The sequence below is a fragment of the Leucoraja erinacea genome, chromosome 28 (genome assembly GCF_028641065.1).
Source record: "Leucoraja erinacea ecotype New England chromosome 28, Leri_hhj_1, whole genome shotgun sequence".
NCBI classification, from domain to species: domain Eukaryota; kingdom Metazoa; phylum Chordata; class Chondrichthyes; order Rajiformes; family Rajidae; genus Leucoraja; species Leucoraja erinaceus.
In genome coordinates this window covers 6886684-6910844 of record NC_073404.1, presented here as the reverse complement: position 1 = coordinate 6910844, position 24161 = coordinate 6886684, and the positions used below count along the sequence as shown (strand labels likewise).

The following is a 24161-nucleotide window of genomic DNA, read 5'->3' as shown; positions in this document are numbered from 1 at the left end:
TTTAAAAAACTTGCCTTAAAAGTTAGAAATATTATAATGGTGGAAAAAAGAGCAATTCTTCCATTTGGTTATATCCATGTCCGATACAAGAGATGTTGCCTCTATCCCAATCTCCAAAGGCACCAGTACAAAGGTTATGTTTAAGAAGGAGCAGCAGATGCTGAAAAATCGAAGGTAGACAAAAATGCTGGAGAAACTCAGCGGGTGCAGCAGCATCTATGGAGCGAAGGAAATAGGCAACGTTTCGGTCCCGAAACGTTGCCTATTTCCTTTGCTCCATGGATGCTGCTGCACCCGCTGAGTTTCTCCAGCATTTTTGTCCAAGTGCAAATGTTATGGACAGCTTTGTGCTGCGTTCCTCTCGTCGCTGGATTGAGTTGTGCCAAATTCCTTTATGGACTTTATCATCCATATAGATGGTGATAAGATTGTCATTTAATGTATCTCACAAGAGATGCCAGATTGAACAAACTTCCAACTTAAACACCTCTCCCTCCTGCAGCAAGTCTAAAGAAGTTCAAGTTCAAGTGAGCAAACTCACTTGAACTTGAACTTAAACCACTCTCTCTCCTGCAGCAAATCTAACGAAGGGTCCATATCCAAAGCACCGCCTATTCATGTTCTCTGGAGATGCTGCCTGAACCGCTGAGTTACCGCAGCATTTCGTGTCTATCAAGTTTAACCACGGTTCTCAGCCAGCAACGTGGCAACGGTTTTGTCCCTTTTAAAAGTAAGTGTGCATAATTTCCTCAACCAGCTGCTCAGGTTAGGTTCTGAGAGAAATAAAAAATTCTCATACCCCCTTTGTTGTTCGCAGCTTTTGCAGGTTTGCAGATAATACCAAGCTTCTTCCGGTGTGGTAGGGTGGGGTTGTGGTACAATGTAATGAAGAAAACAGGAGCAGGAAATGGCCACCTGGCCACTTAAAGTCTGCCCACCATTCACTGTGAGCTGCCTCAGGCTTCAACACATCTACCATGTCACTAAAGAGCGGCACAGTGCCGCAGCGGAGCGGTGAGCTGCCTTACAGCGCCAGAGTCCGAGTTCCATCCAGACTACGGGTGCTGTCTGTAGCTTGACCTAGCCTGCAGGACTCTCCACAGTAGAGAATCCTAGAGATTCACTACCCTCTGGAAAAATACATTTCTATGCACAGGTAACCTTCATTGTGGAGGTGGGGGTGAGGGACTTTGTCTGTTATTGCTGTTGTTCTTTAAAACTGTGAGGGGGATTTGCTCCAAACTCCTAGCGGTCACTTTGTTCAACAATGAGTTGTTTTCAAATACAAAGTTCTTTTTTAACAGCTAAGAAAGTATTTTTGTTACTGCAAGCTAAAAGTACTAAAGGCTGTTTTTACATTGTTTAACAGAGAATCACTGCACAAGTGTCGACTGAATAAATTGTTTGTCAATATCAATGGTCTCCACCAGTGTAACCAGAAGCCTGTGTAACCAGCTTGGTGTCCATACACTATAACCATAATCCATTGTAAAGAAGTCTGTAACACCGAGGGTATACGCTAACTCAGCTTTAAATAACTGGCCACTTGGGTAGTTAACAACCCTACAGTATGAACGTTGAGTTTCTCACACATTTCTCACCTCCATCTCCGGTCACCCTATTTCTTTCCCCTTTCCGCACACATCCCTCATCTCCAAGTGCCCCATAACCTGCTTATTTCCCCCCTCACTTCCCTGTGTGCGCTCTCCCCCACCGATGCACCCACTTCTTCCACAATTCCACCTCTCTTTATTCCTTCCCCTACATCCTTCTCTCTGGCTTGACGGTACGATGGCGTTACGGTAGAGCTACTGCCTTACGGCGCCAAAGGCCCGGGTTCGATCCTGACCACAGGTGCTGTCTGAACGGAGTTTCTACCAGTGCACTGCGTGGGTTTTCTCCGAGATCTTCGGTTTCCTCCCACATATCCAGGTTTGGTGATTAATTGGCATGGTATAAATATAAAATTGTCCCCAGTGTGTGTAGGGTAGTGTTAATCTGCGGGGATTGCTGGTCAGTGCGGACTCGGGTGGGCCGGGGGGTCTGTTCCCGCACTGTATCTCTAAATGAAACTACTTGCTGCACGGGTCTGTTAACGTTGTCACACACACCTCAAATCTCCTGTATTTCACTCATTTGCCATCTCTTTCTATTTGATTGTTCTTACTGAAGCGGAAGACCTCACGTCTAACAGCGCCAGAGACCTGGTGGCATTGATTGGCTAAAGTCAATAAAAGGATGTAATTTCTTAATTTATTGAAACAATCAGAATCTAAATGTTCACACATTTCACAGGAGTGCAATAGTGTTACATGAAATGAAGTCTCGGTCAGAACAGTGAGAATTTACAATAATTGAAGCGAGCAACACAAAGTCAGGAAATGCATTTGCTTCTCTGACTGTAAAGAGTTGCTAAAGCCTGCAGAGGTAGAGTGTAATTGGAGGAAAGAACGAGGTTAATGATCTCACACCTCTTTGTCGCAGTTTTCTAATTCTTCCGTTTAAAACAGACAGTAACAAAGCACAATTTTTTTCCCCATTGACAGGTGCGGACCCAGCAATGATGGCTCGACACTTCAAAAAGTCTTTCTTGGTAACAATTGGAATCTTGGTTCTTGCTCTCAACCATGTATTTGTGGCATCAGAGACTACTTTAGCAGATGGTTTCCCACAACTTGGCATCACTGAGGAAGAAAAAGTCACTGATGCTGCAGAACGACTTGGTTCAACTGAGAAAGAATACACCCCCGACGCTCCAGAACTACTCCATATCACCGGGGAAGAGTACGTTTCTGATGCTCCAGGCCTACTCGGTAGTACTGAGAAACAAAATGTTACTGATGCTGCAGAATTGCTCGGTTCCACCAAGGAACAACACGTTACTGATGCTCCAAATACACTTGGCGCCATCGAGGAAGAATACTCTACTGAGGCTCCAGAACTACTTGGTACTACTGAGGCTCCAGAACTACTTGACACCACTGAGGAACAAAATGCTTTCAATTCTGCAGAATTACTTAGTACCACCAAGGAAGAATACGTTGCTGATGCTACCGAACTACTTGGTACTACTGAATACTTTACTGAGGCTCCAGAACTACTTGACACCACTGAGGAACAAAATGCTTTCAGTTCTGCAGAATTACTTAGTACCACCGAGGAAGAATACTTTACTGAGGCTCCAGAACTGCTTGACACCACTGAGGAACAAAATGCTTTCAATTCTGCAGAATTACTTAGTACCACCAAGGAAAAATACTTTATTGAGGATGCAGAAATGCTTGGTACTAATGAGGATGGTACTACTGAGGATGGTACTAATGAGGAGGAATACGTCACCCACACTCCAGCCCTACTTGGCACCACTGATAATGAATACGTTAATGATTCTGAAGCAGTGATCGGTCGGAAAAGGGAAAGCAGAAGCTGCAATAAAGTTTACATTTGGTTAATTATCATAGGTATATTAACTGTCCTCTGCACAATTCTGCTGGTGTCAACAATTGCCTTTGCCTATCAGGCATCAAATCTTAAGGCCAGAATGGGAAAACGGTCAGTTAGAAGCAATTCTGACTTCATTAAAACAGGCAGTCTCTGGTCAAATGGCGCCAGGGAAGTGCCAGGAGATTCAGCAGACACCAACATCTTGCTTGAAGAAGTCAGGCCTTTGAAAGATGACGATGAAGCCAAGCTGCCAAAGAGCACCAAAGATGTTTAAGTCCAGAGCAGGCACAAAACCAGCAAAGCTAGCTGTTAAAGCAAGCAAAGCAGACCAACCTCTGTGGAAACTCATCGTTGATTAGCGAGTTTTAATGCGTTCATTTGTCACATAACTGCTCATTACAACTGAAAACTCAAAGAAATTCACATTCCATTTTTTAAGCGCCACTTCTCTAAATCCTCAGAAATAAACCACTTCCATTTACCACCTAGTGACGTGACATTCATGCATAATTACACCACTTCAAATTCCCACATCAATTGTAAGATTCATTCTGTACTGATAAAAATGCCATTGAAAGGGTAGCTGAAAAAGAAATCCCCAATTGACACGACAAATTTGCAGTCGTTTGAGAAGACAGGAAAGGTGCAATGGTAAATGAAGACTTATAACACACAATGACATTGTACAGTTGGTAGAGCTGCGGTCCGAGTTTGATCCTGACCTCGGGTGCTGTTTGTGCAGAGTTTACACTTTCACCGTGACTGCGGGCTTTCCTCTGGTTTCTTTCCACATCCCAAAGGCGCGCAGGTTTGTAGGTTAATTGGCCTTCTATAAATAGTCCCTTGTGTGTAGGGAGTGCATGCGAAAGTGGGACAACATAGGATTGGTGAGAACGGGTGGTGGATGGTTGGTGTGGACTTGGTGGGCCACAGGGCCTATTTCCATGCTGTGTCTTTTAAACAATCACTATTTTTTTTTAATCTATCTGCAATGTCCTACTTTTAAAGAAACAAGCATGGAATAAAGTAATATCTTTTATACAGAGTCTTACAAAATTCCAAACCAACTATTCGGAATTGAGCATGTGCATTACATCTTGGGGAAACAGTCGAAGAAACAAGAGAAATACATAAAAATTCAGCAGATTGTGGAAAGATAAGCACAGTTAATATTTCAAATTGCACAGCATTCATCATAGCTTTACAATGAATTTTCAGCATGGGCAATAATTAGTATTTCACAGTAAGACGGCTTTCATGCCCTACTTGCTCCAAGGAAGCGGAAATGGTGCCAATAGTGACGAGCGAGAACCTTTATTGGTATGCTATAGTGATATTATCTTGCTTGGGCCCAATGTGTTCTGCATTCTACATGCCTTCATGGATTCACTTGTTGGATCCGGCAGAAAGAAAGAAAACTGGACGATATTTGACCCAAAATAAATGAGAGATAATATTAGGGAGTTAACAATGTGTCCATTAACATTAGCATCCTTCAATGCATTCAGTAAATGTTTAAACAGAGTTTGATGGCCACACATTTCAACTCAAACCATAAATACTGCCAGGTGCTTTATTACTCCTTAATGCTACTCAAAGAGTATCACCATGTAAGGATATTTAAGCCCCTTCATTGTCTCCTAACAAAACCAGAACAACTCTGGAAAGATTAAGAACAAGTAAAATGTGTAAAGGGATGTTAACTTTTTGGTTATTGTGTCAGATCAACCTCAATTGTATTCAGTTCTGGGCACCATATTATGGGAAAGATGTCAAGCTGCAAAACGGCACAGAGAATATTTACAAGGCTGTTGCCTGGGCTAGAGAATCTGAGCTACAGGGAGAGGTAGAGTAGGCTGGGACTATTCCTTAGAGTGCAGTAGGATGAGGGACGATCTTATTGAGGTATATAAAATCATGAGGGGAATAGATCGGGTGGATGCACAGAGTCTCTTGCCCAGAGTAGGCGAATTGAGGACCAGAGGACATAGGTTTAAGGTGAAGGGGAAAAGATTCAATAGGAAACTGAGGGGTATCTTTCTCACACAAACGGTGGTGGATGTATGGAACAAGCTGCCAGATGAGGGAGTTGAGACAGGGACTATCCCAACATTTAAGACAGGTACAGTGCCCTCCATAATGTTTGGGACAAAGACCCATCATTTATTTATTTGCTTCTGTATTCCACAATTTGAGATTTGTAATAGAAAAAATGGGGGGCCTATGTATAAACACTGCTGCAATTTCTACCTGGTGAAACCAAAACCTATAAAAATGGCCTTTAATAAAATCTGACAATGTGCACTTTAACCACATGTGATTTTTTTCTATAATAAATCTCAAATTATGGAGTACAGAGGCAAATAAATAAATGATGGCTCTTTGTCCCAAACATTAGGGAGGGCACTGCATATGGATAGGACAGGTTTGGTGGGATATGGACCAAATGCAAACAGGTGGGACTAGTGTAGCTGGGACATGTTGGCCGATGTGGGCAAGTTGGGCTGAAGTGCCTGTCTGCACACTGTATCACTCTATGACTCTATGAAAATTCAAATGTCCACAAGGCCAGAAAAAAAATAGAGAATGTGCATGGAGCAAGCTGCCGGAGGAGGTAGGCAATGTTAAAGAAACATTTAGACATGTATGTGGATAGGGTAGGTTAGAGATATATGGGGCAACCACAGGCAGGTGGGACTTGTGGAGATGGGGTATGTTGGTCGGTATAGGGAGGTTGGGCTGAAGGGCCTGTTTCCAACGGCTGGGATCATGTGAAATATAAACTTTATCCTCCACACAGGCTGATAACGCATTACAAACATGGAACGGCACAGTTGCACAGCTAGCAGAGCTGCTGCCTCGATTGCCAGAGACTCAGGATCAATCTGACCTCATGTGCTGTTTGTGTGGAGTTTACATGCTCTCTGGATGAATGTGGGTTTCCATGAGCGTGGGTTTCCTCCGGCTGCTCCGGTTTCCGTCCACAAGACATACGGATTTGTAAATTGCTCCAAGTGGGTTGGGAATGATGGGAAAATGGGATAATGTAAAACGCGTGTGAATGGGTGATCAATGATCTGCCTGACTTGGTGGGCTGAAGGGCCTGTTTCTGTGCTGTATCGTTCAATTTAATCAAATGTTATTTCAAATTGAGGTCTCAACAAGTTATAGATAATAGAAGTAATTATTTTTGTATTTTTCCAATTTGAGCATATTGCATACGAATGTTGAAGATAAATAAATGAACTTTTAACTGCTCAATGACGAGTTTGGCTTTTGATGTGTAAGTTAGTTGAAAATTACAGCGTTGAGTAGAAAAATACTAGGTTCTGTTGCAGCTGTGATAACGAAGTTAGTCACTCATTTTTAGGAACGTGACTGTTGGCGACAACAGGTCATGTGATTGTTTGAGTCATTTAAGGAACCTGATCACTAGTGATAATGGGAACACTAGTTAGATAGAGCACTAGGGGCGAGCGGAATCAAGGGAGTGAAGGTAGGCACGGGTTACTGATTGGGGATGATCAGCCATGATCACAATGAATGGTGGTGCAGGCTCCAAGGGCCGAATGGCCTCCTCCTGCACCGATTTTCTATGTTTCCAAATCATTATTTCCCAGTTCCAAATAGGCATTACTTAATTTTGCCGACCTCAATAGAGATTAGGTTGGCATGAACTTGCATGTGTTTAAAGCATTTAGGTTATCAATGAGAGCACATAACACAGTGGCGCAGTGGTAGAGTTTCTGCCTTACAGCGTCAGAGACCCGGGTTCGATCCTGACTACAGGTGCTGTCTGTGCGGAGTATGTACGTTCTCCCGGTGACCTGCGTGGGTTTTCTCCAGGATCTCCGGTTTCCTCTCACACTCCACAGAGGTACAGGTTTGTAGGTTAATTGGCATAGTATCATTGTAAATCATGGACAATAGGTGCAGGAGTAGACCATTCAGACCTTCGAGCCAGCACCGCCGTTCAATGTGATCGTGGCTGATCATCCACAATCAGTACCCCGTTCCTGCCTTCTCCCCGTATCCCCTGATTCCGCTATCTTTAAGAGCTCTATCAAACTCTCTCTTGAAAGCGTCCGGAGAACCGGCCTCCACCACCCTCTGAGGCAGAGAATTCCACAGACTCACTGAAAAAGTTTTTCCTCATCTCTGTTCTAAATGGCTTACACCTTATTCTTAAACTGAGGCCCCTGGTTTTGAACTCTCCCAACATCAGGAAAAAGTATCCTGCCTCTAGCATGTCCAAACCCTTACTAATCTTATATCTTAATTGTTCCTAGTGTGTAGGATAAGAGCTAACGCGTGAGGATCATTGGTTGGTGCGGTGGGCTGAAGGGCCCGTTTCCGCGTTCTATCTCTAAGCTAAACTGTTCAGGGAATTAATTTTAGAATAGTGCTGGAACGTTATGTTTTAGCTGTTTGCTTTTTATTTTTTATTTTAGGAAAACGGCCACATATTTTACTCCATACTTAGGAAATGAACCCAAGAAGTGCATTTAACATACAAGGGGAATCTATTAGGTTGATTAAGATAACTAAGTTTGCCAATCAGTAATGGATAAAAGAAATATCAAATTTTCATTTTTCAGTTTTTTTTTCAAAATGTTAAAAATAATTTAGTTAAAATACTGGACCAGCACAGCACGTGTCATTCTGAAGGGGATAAAACAACATATTTAATAATTGGCACATCAATCCTTTGAGTAAAGGTGCTTTCCCAAGCTTTTCTTGTAGGTCCGAATTTTACATCAGAAATATTTTTCTTTTTGCTCAATGAAGAGCCTTGGGATGTTTTTCCATATTGATGGTGCTTTATTAAAACAATTTAAAATGCTGATAAAAGTGCTGTTGATTTGCAACACTTCTCATCAAATTTACACGTAAAAATTGACAAGGAATATAAGAATACTTGACGGTGCCATGACGGACTCGTCAGCCGAGCTCATTGCAATACTAATGGGCCTGTCCCACTTGGGCGACTTTTTAGGCGACTACAGGAGACTATGGCCACATGGTCACCACATGTTCGCGAGTGGTTGCCGGTGAGTCGCCTTCATGGTGGTGAGGAGTTCCGCATTCTCACAACTAGTCGCGGCTTCATTCTGGTCGCCGTGAATTTTTCAACATGTTGAGAAATTAGCGGCGATCAGAATGGAGCCGCCATGGAGAGTAGCGAGAATACTCGTGCCAGTGGAGGTCGTAGGTTTTCATAGGTTGTCGCCGGTGCTGGCCGGTGAATTTCATTGGCTCAATTCACCGGTCAGCACAGTAAACAGAAATTTTCAGAACCAAGGATAACCGACCGGTAATGTTAATCTCCGCCGAGCTTCACAACCGTGCATCTCTGGCCTCTTAAAAATTGTTTCCATTCCTTCTTCCCACCCCGTCTCCACCCCTCTTTTAAAGGACTTAAGTGACTCTGTACACTGTGCTTTCACTGTCTTAATTATAGCGCCAACCTTCCTGTTCATCGCGTGTGTGTCTGTATCACATTTGCTTTGCATCTTGTGAATTTCACTCAGACAGCGCTCCCCCCGCTTGCCCTGTACCCCGCCTGCATAACGGGCTGGTGAAGGAAGGTAGGTGTGTGTGCGTGTGCGTGTGTGTGTGTGTTTGTGCCTGTGTGTGCGTGTTCCAATCTGACAGACGCCGTTCCAGTCGCCGTTTTTTCAGCGACCTGCTTCGACTTGACAAGCGCCTGAAAAATCGCCTAAGTGGGACAGGCCCATGAGGATTACCAACATGCGAAGTGTGCCAAATTGACAAACAAGTAACCCAAACACATGTAGGTAGAGTGGCAAAGGCGGTGTAAGGTTTGTTTGCCTTCATTAATCAGTGGTTAAGAGCCAAGAAGTAATGTTGCAGCTTTATAGGGCTTTAGTTAGGCCATATTTGGAGTGCCGTGTGTAGTTCTGGTCACCCCATTACAAGGAGATGTTGATGCTTTGGAGAGAGTGCAGAGGTGGTCAACCAGAATGCTGGTTGGATTAAAGGACACCAACATCTTGCTTGAAGTAGTTAGGCCTTTGAAAGATGAAGATTAAGCCAAGTTGCTATAAGGAGAGGATAGACAAACATGAATAGTTTCTTTGGAACATCGTAGGTCGAGGAGACGATAATAAAATGATGAGAGACATAGATCGGGTAGACAGTCAGAAGCATTTTCAGAGGGTGGAAATGCCCAACACTAGTGGGCATAGCTATAAGGTGAGAGGGGGGAATGTTTAATGGAGATACATGGTGCAAGTTGCACAGAGTGGTGGAGGCCTGGAACGCACTGACAGAGATGGCGGCGGAGGGAGATACAATAGTGGTATTTATGAGGCTTTGGGATAGGCACATAGTAGTGTGGGGATTAGAAGATTATGGCTCATGTGGAGGCAGATGAGATCAGTTTAACTTGGCAGCATAGTCAGCACAAACATTAAGGCCCGTTCCAGTGTTGTTCTATTCTATGTTCCATCTTCCACTCGAAAACATAAAAGCCTCCTGAAAAGTAGATCTGCAGATAAATGTAGATGTAGGCTAGATGCGTATCTCCAGTGAGTGTGGGCAGCTAGCACACTTAGCAAGATCCAGGTCACGTTGTTTCCAGCCCAAAACAGACCAAAGCTGTGGTGGATTACGTCTGATGAATGAAGTAGAGCAATAAGTGTTCAATGAATGAGGAGTGATAACAACGGTGTTGAGTTTGCAATAGTCTTTTACACTCAGGGTAAATTTCAAACCTATCCATCCTTAGCATGAAAGCCCATGTATCAGCAAGATCAACTAATTAGACAAAGACCAATAGTTATTCTGATCATTCTGACTATAATTCCCTATATTAACCTATAGGAGCATAACTTTGTGTATATTCTTGGTGGCAAAACCTACAGCAAAAAATCAATACAGCAAGATATCCAATGTTAATGCAGACTTTAATATCCCTGTAAACACACTGCCATGAGTGATGGAGGCAGATAGGATAGTGGCGTTTAATGAATGGAGGGATATGGAACATTTCAGAGGAGATTAGTTTATTATGGCAGCATGTTCAGCACAGATACTGTGGACCAAAGGGCCTGTTTCTGTGCTGTACATTTTTTTTAAGTTCTCTGTTCAAAGAAACCACCTGTATGGTGACAAACAATGATTACACATGCAAGCACAGTACTTACAAGGTTAGTTGCTGTGCCATTAAAATTCACTTAAAACAAAATAGGCAAAGTTAAGAAATCCTCGGGTTTTAATTTTCCAATTGCAAAATTTAGATCAACAAATCAAACTGATATGTTTGATTAAAAAGGTAAATAAGAGGAGGGTTTATTGAATTAGATTGATGTGCTAAACCTAAAGGCTATAATTAGTGCAAAAATGGTGCAAATAATTCAACTGTTGGAACGGCTGATATTTTGACAACTGTAGGGGTGGGGTGGAAGGTTGCAACCTTCACGTGGTCCGCCCTGTTTCGGCTAATGCAATCAACTCGACGTGCACAAACGGAAGATCAAATAGAACAAGTTGTCCAACAACTTTAGGCTGTGCACGTCACACGAAAGAAGAAGTGGTGAACTTCTCCTAAAGGGCCTGTCCCACTTACGCGACTTTTCAGTAACTGTCTTCGACCTTCAAACTCAGTGGCACTCGCCTGAAAAACCGTGAGCTGGATCGACTGTCAGCGATGAAACCGCGAGCTGGACCAACCGTCAGCGCGCACACACACACACACACACACACACACACACACACACACACACACACACACACACACACACACACACACACACACACACATCGCAATGGCAGGGGCCAGGGAAAGCAGGGGGAGCACTGTCTGAAAGTCACACGGTGCAAAGCCAAGTTGATACTTGCGATGAACAGGAAGGTAAAAGACGGCTGGCACAGTGTACGGTAAGTCCTTTAAAAGATCGTGGGGGGGGGGGGGGGAGGAGAGAAGCCAGACAACTTTTAATAAAGTTTAGCAGGCATTTAACAGTACTGGTCAGTTTTCCTTGGTTCTGAAAACTCGTGCTTACATTTTTTCCCCCAATGAGCCAAGTAAAATGCCCGGTCAGCAAAGGAGATTGCCTACCTATAACTACATGGCAACCCTACTACCACTGCACTACAAGTTCAAAAGAACCATGCCGATGAATCTTTACTCGTGGAAATATTTTCAGTATGTTGAAAAATTTTCCTCGACCAAACTGGTCGAGTATGCGGGAACTTCTCTCGAGCATGAAGGAGAGTTACAGTGACCTCCCAGGACCACGTGTCAACCATGCTGCGAGTTTGTGGCGAGCACAAACTCTTCTAAACTCGCAAATTAGCTCACTATCGTGGGACAGGCCTTTAAATGTGTAGAAATAAACTGAAAATAAAACCTTTTAATAATTTTTCCAAAACTAGTTGGACTTCTGCTTATACCTGTACATTTCTAAGCAATTTAGTAAAACTGTTGAACCTCAATCACCTTTATTCAATAACCAAGGCCACTCCAAACTATGTTAAAGAGCTGCAATAAGCATGCGCTGTTCATATGCAGAGACTGGGCTACAAATTATTTGTTCACTTATCAAGAAACATACAAGGGCATTATATGAAACATTTACAATGAACCACCAACTAACTGCTTCTGGTTCACAACACTCCCCACTTTTCCACTATCTGTGACAGTAAACGTCCACCATGAGATCCAAGAGAACATCAGTAACCTTATGATCTTAGAGCATACAACAGCAGAGCACAAGAACATGCCTTTCGGCCTACAATGCCTTTGCAGAACATGATGCCTAGATCATACTTATCTACCTGCATATAACCCATATCCCTTTGTTCCCTGCATATCCATGTGCCTGTGCAAAAGTCTTTTAAATGCCACTATCATATCTACTTCAACCACTACTTCTAGTATGCCAAGAATGTCTTTCACCATTTGAGCAGAAGTGTTTTTAAATACCAAAACCTCAAACCTGGCACTCATGGTCTACACTTCAGAGACATGGGCTCCCAACAGCAGGCCTTTTAATATACAGGACAGATGTCAATGGCGCTGCCACTAAAATCCTTCATAACCACTAGCAGGATAACCAAACCCTGATCACCAATTCCACAGCATTTAAGATCTAACTCCACAGCAAGCTACAATGAGCCTACTCAACAATATACACCAAAAACAGATATACAAGATTTTTCACATTAAGAAACTATCAGATGGTGAGAGGAAATGCTTTCAGGATGTTCTCAAACTCCCCATGAAAAGTCTTATTGATTCATGGAAATCCTTTGCTGTGGAAAATGGAGGAGCAGTTTCCCAATTTAAATCACACAAGGAGAGCACCATTTCCCCTGCAATCTATCCACCCAACCACCGTGTCAGGACCATCTGTTCCACATCTGATCAGGTCTACAGATGACCAGTTGAACTTTTAGCCAGCTCACAACACGCTGCAGTGAAAGGAAGCAATCCTTAACCCAGGGAACTGCTGCAGACACAGGGATTGATTACATATAAACAGAAAATGCTACACAGAAGAGTCCGGTAGCATCTGAGGAGAGTGGTCTATTGTTTCTGTTTCAGCCCAACGACCCATCATCAGAACCAAGAGAAAAATAACTGCATTTCCCACTCCATAGATGCCGCCTCACTTGCCGAGTACTTGTAGCCCTTTCCGCTTTTATTTCAGATTTACAACATCTACTTTTTTTTTGCTTCGAGGTTAGTTGCAAAACTGCCTCCTCTTATAAATGAATATGTAAATGAAGAGGTCTTGAAACGTGGTGACTGCACTGCCCAATTTTTTGCTGAAAACATTCTAAACAGAAGATCCCATTAGACGTTTTCAAGTTTTTGAATCATTGGCCTTGATCCATTTTTATTTACTAATGTAAGCAGGGATCGTGGCAGCGAGATGGGGAAAACAACCACTGCGGAATAAAACAATGGACAATGCGCGTCTCCTTCACAGATACGTGGTGGTCGCTACATAAAGGATCAGTAATGTCTGGGAATGTTAGAAAATAGAAGCAAAGAGATTGATAATGACTTAATCGGAGGAGAGAGCCTCCAGCATTGACTGTTTGCGGAATTCTAAATCGGGAATTGTTCGGGAGACATCTATAGCAATGAATAAGCACGACTACAGGCTGGAACCAGGCGAGCATGAGCTCACAGTCTCAAAGGCAGAACAAATGGAAAGCGGCCAGCTGGCTGCAGTGTATTCAAAAAACAACAAAGTCCACTCCAAGACATCTCCATTGACACCCAATGGCAGGCAAAAAGAGCTGTCCATTAATGTGATAACAGAGAGTCTAAGCCAAAACAGAGAAATACCTAAACAAGGTGGCCCAGTCATGAGACTATCAGACTCACCTGGGGAATAAAGTTACTGTGTAAAGTGTCCGGAGCATTCAGTTCTACGCTCCTTCATTTTTGAATGGCCTACAGTCTGTGACTAGGAAAATATACAATTAGTGATAGTGATAAATGATGGCAAAAAAAAAAAAATCAATGGAGGTAAGTGATAAATGGCAATAGGACCAAGATAGTTGAGCCTGACTGAACTAATAATGAACACAAAGTGCTAAAGTAACTCAGCAGGTCAGGCAACCTCTCTGATGAACATAGATAGGTCCCATTTACGGTAAGGACATTTGGGAGTTCATCTGTTACTTGCAGCATCTTGCAGGTTCACTAAATATAGTGGAATATGGGAAATGAATGTTTTCCACATTCATTATTTTGTCTTAAATGGAGTTACAGTGCCATGTAGAAGATTGAGGCGTGCAGTGTGTTTTTAAATCTTAAAGGAGACAGAAAAATGCTCATCTGGATTTAGACACCTGAGATAATAACTTAAAGAAGCCCTCCATTTAATCTCACATTCCCATAACTTTGCAAAACAAGGATTAACAATTTTCATGCGTAGGAAAGAACTGCAGATGCCAGTTTAAATCAAAGATAAGACACAAAATGCTCAAATAACTCAGCATTTTTGGAGAGAAGGAATGGGTGACGTTTCGGGTCTGAAGAAGGGTCTCGGCCCAAAACGTCACCCATTCCTTCTCTCCAGAGATGCTGCCTGTGCCGCTGAGTTACCCTAGCATTTTGTGGCTAACAATTTACCTGATGCATATTTCACACAGAATGAGAAATACAGATTTTTTAAAGATGTTTTGAATGAATGAAATCTTCCAGTTCAAGGTTCACACCTGCTGCCTCAAAAAGCCACACGGAGACCTACACCATGGCAGTTCTTTTAACTGAAGATAAACATGTCCAGGTTCATCAGCTAAGGGATTTAGCAGCTCTGTCGCTCGCCTGCTGTTGTTTTGTTTTTTGAGTAAAAAGGCAGCCAGTGCATCATCGGAGACCTCACACCGATCCCCCCCTCCTGGCCGAAAATTTTTCTCATATATACCTCAGCCATGTCAGGAAGGGGGTACAAGACTTCGTTAAAAAACTGAAAATGTCCAGGTTCAGGAACAGCTTCTTCCCTACAGCTATCAGGCTATTAAACACTACAACCTCAAATAAGCTCTGAATAACATAGACTATTCTTATTTGTCCAAAATATCGTGAATTATCGCGTTTGCTGCTGAATTTCATCAAAAGTAAGGAATTATTAACTTACTTTTGATTTCAGCGAGCAAACGCGATAATTCCCGATATTTTGTGTGCGCACGGCAAATGTCACGTCATTTGCTAGGTAAGTGTAATTATACTTTCTATCTTTTTTTTTGCCTGAAAATTTTTTTCTCTCACCTCACGTTTCAGCTAATAATTCGGCCGTTCTCCATGTTTTTAACGGGTGGGAAAGTGCGTGTTTCCCCATTCACTAACATGTACCGAACTGAGATATGTCCTCCAGTTAAAATTTTCGGTCACGTGAGGGGGGATCTACGCTCATTTGGCCTTTGGTGAAATCACCCTATACACACTGAACTTTTTTCTCTCTCACGTTTATCATATTGTTTACAGCAGGGGTCGGCAACCTACAGCCTGGGCCAAATCGGGCCCATAAACCAATATCATCCGGCCCGCAGGTGTTTTTTTTTTCCTCAATCACCTGGCCCTCAGACTTCCGTCATCACCAGTACCTGGAATGTTTAAGAAAGAACTGCAGATGCTGGAAAAATTGAAGGTAGAAAAAAAGCTGGAGTGAGTTTCTCCAGCATGTTTTTCTATCTCCGGTACCTGGAAGGTGATTTGGCTGTACCGCATCCTGTGGAAAGCCGCCGGCACAACCCTGCACCTTCTGTGTCTGGGCTTCACTTTGGGGATCGGGGTTGTCAGTAGGCCGGGGACAAGAGAGTATGATATTTGAGCTCAGTGCTCTTGGTGGCGTCCTCGAAGGGGCGGGATCTATGTGAATACGTGATTTGATGCCTGCCATCCAGGGCGGGATGGGGGTGGGATCCATATATACATGTGATAGATATGGCCCGCCATCCGCTCACAGACATATGTCCTGGCCCCTTGGCAGAAAAGGTTGCCGACCCCTGGTTTACAGTGTACTATGTTTACATATTCTGTTGTGCTGCAGCAAGTAAGAATTTCATTGTTCTATCTGGGACATATGACAATAAAACACTTTTGACTCTTGACACAAAGCTGAAGTAACTCAGCGGGACAGGCAGCATCTTTGGAGAAAAGGAATGGGTGACGTTTCGGATCGAGACCCTTCTTCAGACTGGTTGGGGATAAGGGAAACGAGAGATATAGTCGGTGATGTGGAGAGATAAAGAACAATGAATGAAAGATATGTCAAAAAGTAATGATGATAAAGGAAACAGGCCATTGTTCGCTGTTGGAAGGGTGAAAATGAGAAGCAAGTGTGACTTTGGTGGGGGAGGGACAGAGGGAGAGGGAATGCCGGGGCTACCCGAAGTGAGAGAAATCAATATTCATACCACTGCCCAAGCGAACCGACGTTGACCTACCTATGAAATGTTTGCTAATCCATTTGTTTTCTTATGAATACAGCACAATTAACACTGCCTTAAAATCACACATTTTCTAACAAAATATGCACAAAGCTGTTCTTAACAGCCGACCTAGCTATTAGTGGGAATGCTCAGAGGTCTGCTTGGGTTTAAGATTAAAACCCAGCATAAACCTGACACAATCAACCGTCCCGGGAAAAAATCTTGCCCCGCTGCATATTGGAATAGGTTTTTTACACAGGGTTGGGGAATCAAAAACCCGAGGACATAAGTTTAAGGTGAGAGGGAAAAGATTTAATAAGAAAGTGAGGGGCAACTGCTTCCCCACACAGTGGGTGGTGGGTATATGGAACGAGCTGCCAGAGGAGGTAGTTGAGGCACGTATAAGACACCATTTAAAAGACATTTGGACAGGTACATGGATAGGAAAGGTTTAGAAGGATATGGGCTATACACAGGCAGGTGGGACCAGTGCAGATGGAACATCTGGGATGGCATGGGCAAGTTAGGCTGTATGAGTCCGTATATACGTTGATAATGGACATGAACAGAGGGCCTTGATGGGAATTTTAAGCGAATCATCCTGATTCGGATAAGGTATTGAGCTTGGTTGCCATAACCCAGCCTGACATACACCTCAATGTTTTAGCAGGATGTATGCCTGACCTACATTTGACACACAAAGTTAGATTCTGTTGGTTTTAGATTGCATGGCTAAACCTTTATGGTTTGGTAACAGGAAGACACGTATTAACATTACTCTAATCTACCACTAAGAGGTGTGGTTGAGCATTTAGTGCCTGAGAATTGTCTCCCTCTGGTTGAAATTCATGTCACCATAAAACATGCAGTTGAAACACGCTCAAGGTTATATTTAAATGCATAAAATATGAAATACTGGATTAGTCAATCCAGAGATTATTTTATGACAGTGGGTTTTCAAACCAATGGCAACCAGTGTTTAGAGTTTAGAGATACAATGTGGAAACAGGCACTTCGGCCCACTGAATGCACGCCAACCAGTGACTACAGGCCCATACACTAGTCCTATATTATCCCACCTTCCCATTCATTCCCTGCACATTTGGAGCAATTTACAAAGCCCCACACCAGTTCCACGCTATCCCACGATCACATCCACTTCCTACACTCTGGAGGTAATTTACAGCGGCCAATTGACCTACAAACCCGCACATCTTTGGGATGTGGGAGGAAACTGGAGTGACTGGAGGATACCCACATGGACACAGCAAGAACTTGCAAACTGCACATGGACAGCACCCAAGGTCAGGATCAAACACAGGTGTCTGTCACAGTGAGACAGCAGCTCTCCCAGCTGTACCACTGTGTTACCCACAGTGCAAAATAAATTATGAACAAATACAAGATGTAACTTTGTAAAATCTGAAACAAAAATAGAAAATGCAGGATATGTCCTATCAGAACCCAATAAACACTGATGTGACTCCAGGTTCTTCAACTAACAAATGGACAGGCAGATAGGAAGATGTTCCCGATGTTGTAAAATCTGAAACAGCTTAAGGATAAAAATCCTTTAAAAACCGATGCACAGAGAGTGGTGAATCTCTGGAACTCTCTCAGGGAAGGCCAGTTCATTGGCTATATTTAAAGGGAGTTAGACTGATGAGACTCCAGGTCGGGATACTGAGTTGGATGATCAGCCATGATCAGAGTTCTTGTGCAGGTCGAAGTGTGGCCTACTCCTGCACCTAATTTCTATGTTTCTCTTTCCATCGATGCTGCCTGGCCTGCTGAATGTCTCCAATATGATTGGGGTTTTTTTGTGGGGGCTGTCGAGTTTTAAGCATCTTTTGGACAAAGTCCGCAGAAATACAAATATCAGTTGAAAAAATGTCGATGCCAGATTGGTTCAAGTTAAAAAAAAAGAGTTGGAAAAAAACCAAGGAATTATATAATGTTTGCTATTTTAAAAAAAAGAGTTGGCCTGATACTTCGTTCAATAGCACGGGCAGCCTTCAAGGTGAAATGTCACCAAAACATTTTTGCAACCTAACTCATGTATGATAGGTAGACACAAACTGCTGGAGTAACTCAATGGATCAGGCAACATCACTGGAGAAAAAGAATGGGCCATTGTTTATTAAGCATATAGAGATGGGCGGCTCGGTGGCGCAGTGGTAGAGTTGCTGCCTTACAGCATTAGAGACCCGGGTTCAATTCCGACAATGGGTGCTGTCTGTACGGAGTTTGTACGTTCTTCCCGTGACTTGCGTGGTTATTCTCAGAAATCTTCGTTTTCCTCTCACACGCCAAAGACCTACAGGTTTGTAGGTTAGTTAGCTTGGTATAAATGTAAATTCTCCTCGTGTGTGAAGGTTAGTGTTAATGTGCGGGGAATTGCTGGTCGATGCGGACTAGGTGGGCTGGAGGGCCTGTTTCCGCGCTGTATTTCTAAACTAAACAAAAGAGCATAGTCATTTAATAGTGTTACTTTTAATCCCATCACCTAAATCATTAACATATATTGTAAATGGTTGGGGCCCCAGCACCGAGCCTTGCGGCATCCACTCGCCACTGCCTGCCATTCTGACAGGGACCCGTTTATTCCTACTCCATTTCCTGTCTGCCAACCAATTCTCTATCCATGTCAATACCCTACCCCCAATACCATGTGCTCTAATTTTGCCCACTGATCTCCTGTGTAGAACCATATCAAAGGCTTTCTGAAAGTCCAGATACACTACATCCACTGGCTCTCCTTCATCCATTTTACTTGTCACACCCTCAAAAAATTTCAGAAGATTAGTCAAGCAGGATTTCCCCTTCATAAATCCATTCTGACTTGGACCAATCATTTTAATGCTATCCAAATACGTCGTTATTACTTATTTAATAATTGACTCCAGCATTTTGCCCACTACCGATGTCAGGCTAACTGGTCTATAATTCCCCGTTTTCTCTCTCGCTCCTTTATTGAAAAGTGGAATAACATTCGCTACCCTCCAATCCACAGGAACTGATCCTGAATCTATAGAACATTGGAAAATGATCACCAATGCGTCCACAATTTCTAGAGCCACCCCCTTGAGTACCCTGCATGCAGACTGTCAGGCCTTGCCGATTTATCAGTCTTCAATCCCATCTGTCTACCTAATACTATTTCTTGCCTTATGTGAATTTCCTTCAGTTCCTCCATCTCCCTGGATCATCTGTCCTCGGGTACATCTGGGAGATTGTTTGTGTCTTCCTTAATGAAGACAGACCAAAGTACCAGTTCAACTCTTCTGCCATTTCCAAATAATTTAACCTGTTCCTGCCTTCAAGGGAGCCACATTTATATTTAAGGAAGGAATGTGCAAGAAGGAACTGCGGATACTGGTTTACTCCAAAGATAGACACAAAATGCTGGAGTAATTCAGAGGGACAGGCAGCATCGATGCCAAGAAGGAATGGGTGACGTTTCGGGTCGAGACCTTTCTTCAGACTGAGAATCAGGGGAGAGGGAGACAGAGATAATGAAGGGTAAGGTGTGAAAACGAGACACAGAGGATGTTGCAGAACTCTCGGCGGAGAGAGAAGGAGAACTTCTTCAAAGTAGGCATACCTTGAGGAGATTTTGCAATGGAGCAGACAAAATGCTTCGGCATATCAGTTTTCAGACAGAGGTAAACCTCATTTAACATCATGCAGAGTTATTCTGGTATCCATGAAGATTTGTTTATACTTACAAGGGGAGAACTTCAGTTGTCAAAGTAACAAAGACTGCATTCAGTATTAAAGGCATTATTTTCCCACTTAATCTATACACCTGACAAACTAAACATCGCATACCATGCAAAACAAAGAAATAGTGCTAACCCTGCACTTCAATCACACATTTCCCTTGTTTCTTGCAAACAATTACTTATTGAGCAATGGTGTTAACGCGGCTTGCTAAACACATTGCATAATCTGCTGACAAAAAAATGTGTGCTAACGAAATTCAATGCGACGAAAAACCAGAGCTGTATCCATCAACCAATCATGGCAATGAGGATGAATGAAAAACTAACGATACAAACCACTAAGTGTAAAGAGTGGCCTTACCAGAACAAAAGGGGAAAGAAATGGATCCATTCAGCATTTCAAGAAGCTCCCTGGATAGAACAGCAGTACAAAGACAAGGTGGCGTAACATTGCTTAACATGTTTCTGGTCTAAGCCACTTTCTGCTAGGCTGGTAAAAATAAGGGCGAGTTTGGTGGTAAGGGAAGACTGTAAGCTCGTTGCTCCATCTAAACATTTTCTCATGTCATGATGTCAGGACAATAAACCAGCACTTAACGTCAGCAAGACAAGGGAGTTGGTTGCTCTTAAGGACGTTCAAGCTTTCAAGCTTTATCTTGAGTAGGATTTCGCTCTTCGGGCGAAAGGAATTAAGTGATATGGGGAAAAAGCAGGAACGGGGTACTGATTTTAGATGATCAGCCGTGATCATATTGAATGGCAGTGCTGGATCAAAGGGCCGAATGGCCTACTCCTGCATCTATTTTTCTATGTTTCTATCATCATCCAGAAGGTCAGTGGAGAGAAAAAGGAGACAGGCAGCCTTGACAATACTTCCAATTTTCCTGATGCAACGCTCCGTGAAGATGGACTGGATGGAAGGAAGGAGCAGATCTGTAATGGACTGGGCCATGGTTTGGTTGTTGACCTGAGGAAGTGAACACAATTCTTCCCTCGTCAATGGAGCTGCTGCAGAGATGGTCGACAGCTTCAAATCTCTAGGCAACCACATTACCAGCAACCACACCAGGAACCTTCGCACTGGTGATCCTTAAACATATCCGCGCATCGTTTCCTTCGATATACCAGAAGATTCGGCATGTCCATAATGATTCTCTCAAACCAGTACAGATGCGTAATGGAAACTGTGCGAAAAGGATGTATCTCAGCCTGAAATGGCAACTGTTCTACCCTTAGCCACTAGATGATGCAGAGAGCCATGAACATGGTCCAGTCCATTACAGATCTGCTCCTTCCTTCCATCCAGTCCATCTTCACGGAGCGTTGCATCAGGAAAATTGGAAGTATTGTCAAGGCTGTCTGTCTCCTTTTTCTCTCCACTGACCTTCTGGATGATGATAGAAACATAGAAAAATAGATGCAGGAGTAGGCCATTTGGCCCTTTGAGCAAGCACTGCCATTCAATATGATCACGGCTGATCATCTAAAATCAGTACCCCGTTCCTGCTTTTTCCCCATATCACTTAATTCCTTTAGCCCTAAGAGCTAAATCTAACTCAAGATAAAGCTTGAAAGCTTGAACGTCCACATCGAAGAGCAAGCAGCTCCTTCCCCACTTCTATCTGACAACTGAACCAATCACCTCTTTATAGAAATTACTGATGCTTGTCTGTCAGATCATAGCACAATTATATTCGATGCATCTCCGCCTTTCTCTCCCTCAAAATCCCATCTCCCTGCTGGCTACTTCCGCTAAGTCAACTCTTCGACTGCCAGTAAGTTCTCTGAGGCTCTCATAGCTGCTCCCGACATCTGCACCATTGAGGCGTCTCCCCTCCATCTCAGCACTGACGACCTCATTTCCTTATTCAAGACCACTTGCTCTTCCATTCCTCCAATTTGACAACCTTGAAAAGATCATCCACGCATTTATCTCCTCCCGCCTTGATTACCGCAACTCCCTTTACACTGGCATCAGCCAATCATCCCTGTCCCGCCTGCAATTTGTCCAAAACGCCGCAGCACGACTTCTGACGGGCACCCGAAAAAGGGACCACATCACCCCGATTCTGGCCTCTTTCCACTGGCTCCCAGTGTGGTTCAGAATCAATTTCAAGCTCCTCCTTTATGTATACAAGGCCCTTAACGGGCTTGCCCCCCCCGACATCTAAATCTGCTAACCCACCATTCTACCTCCAGGTCCCTCAGGACTTGGGGTTACCGACCATCCCGCGGTCCAGGTATAAGCTCAGGGGCTACCGTGCTTTTGCGGTTGCAGCACCTAGACTGTGGAACCGCATCCCTCTTCCCATCAGAAATGCCCCCTCCATCGACTCTTAAATCTAGACTTAAAACTTATTTCTACTCACAAGCGTTTCTTGAGGTCCTCTGAGGGAGCGCTGTATGTATTTATGTTTGTATTATTAGATCTATGTACCACTGTATGTCGCACGTTAGTGCCTGCACTGATGTAAAGCACTTTGGTCACCAAGAGTTGGTTTTAAATGTGCTATAGAAATAAAATGGACTTGATTTGACTTTCACTCACCATTCTTCAATATGCTGCCAATGATCTCATTCAGTCATTACATTTTAAGACTTCAATATTCATTTGCACCACTCGGATTTTGCGCTTCAGTTTTACACCTTTCCCCTTGTCATTGCATTTATTGTAGATTAATGTTGATCATTATTGCAGGTGAGCTTCATGTGGGATTTGTACCCTGGTGAATATGAGAAGAAACTAACCCAATCTAAGCTCATCCAACATCCGTCAACCCGCTGAAGCTTCAAAATGGAAAAATTAGGAACCCCACAAGCCACTGTTCTACTCATGAGAGACTTCTCTTCTGCAGTCAGGACCAGATGGCCAGTGGTGGGGGTGGAGGGGGGGGGGGAAACATATTTTGAGAAAAGGAAGTGGCATCTTTGAGTTATCACCAGTCCCTTCTTTCCACTGCAATAAAACCACTTTCTAAAAGAGGACTGATGAACAGATAATGCTGACAAGCGAAAGCGAATAAAATGGAAATGTGAATTATAACAAGAAAAAGGTGCAGAAGATCCCCAACCATTTAGTTTAGTTTTAGTTTTGTTTAGAGATACAGTGCAGAAACGGGCCCTTAAGCCCACCGAGTCTGTACCGACTAGCCATCGCCGCACATTAACACTACCTTACACACACTAGGGACAATTTTACACATACACCAAGCCAATTAACCGATAAGCCTGTACATCTTTGGAGTGTGGGAAGAAACCGAAAATCTCGGAGAAAACACGCGCGGTCACTGGGAGAACGTATAAACTCCGTACAGGCAGCACCCACAGTCAGGATCGAACCAAGGTCTTCGGCGCTGCAACTCGACTGTCTCGCCACCATGCTGCCCTCGTGCCGTTCTCGAGCCTATTCTGCCGTTCAATAAGACCCAGTCTGATCCAAGGCCACTGTCCCTCCCTCTCTCCATATCTACTCTCAGTCATACAAATACATGAAACTCTAACTTGAACATCTTAAGCAACTCAGTCTCTGCAACTCGCTGGGGGGTAGAGGATTGCAAAGATTCATAGACTTCAAGAAATATCTCAACTCCATCTGAAATAGGCCGCCCGCTGGTTCGAGATAATCTCACTTGGAGAAACATCCTCTCAGCATCTGCTGCCAATAACACTCACCATTTATTTTTCTGCAAAATCACTTCTTATTCTGTTTCACTGCGCGGAAACAGTCCCTTCGGCCCAACTTGCCTATGCTGGCCAAGATGCCCAAGCTACACTCGCCCCACTTGCTCATGGTTGGCATCCTCTGGCAGCTCGTCCCATATACCCACCACCCTTTGTGGGGAAGAAGTTTCCCCACAGGTTCCAGTTAGATATTTCTCCTCTCACCTTAAACCTATGTCCTCTGGTTCTTTAATCTCCTACTCTGTACATTTACCCATCCATTCCCCTCATGATCTGATAAACCTCTGTAAGATCACCCCTCATCCTCCTACGTTCCAAGAAATAAAGTCAAGCCTGTGTAACTTCTCCCTAAACCTCAGACCCTCGAGTCCTGGCAACATCCTCGTACATCTT

At 43.4% G+C, this 24161-nt stretch overlaps 1 protein-coding gene across 1 annotated transcript in view; it reads right to left on the bottom strand.

Annotated features, from left to right (window-relative positions):
- The window catches only part of nf1a (neurofibromin 1a), a 305820-nt gene that overhangs the window by 71471 nt on the left and 210188 nt on the right, over nt 1-24161 (bottom strand). The window lies entirely within an intron of this gene.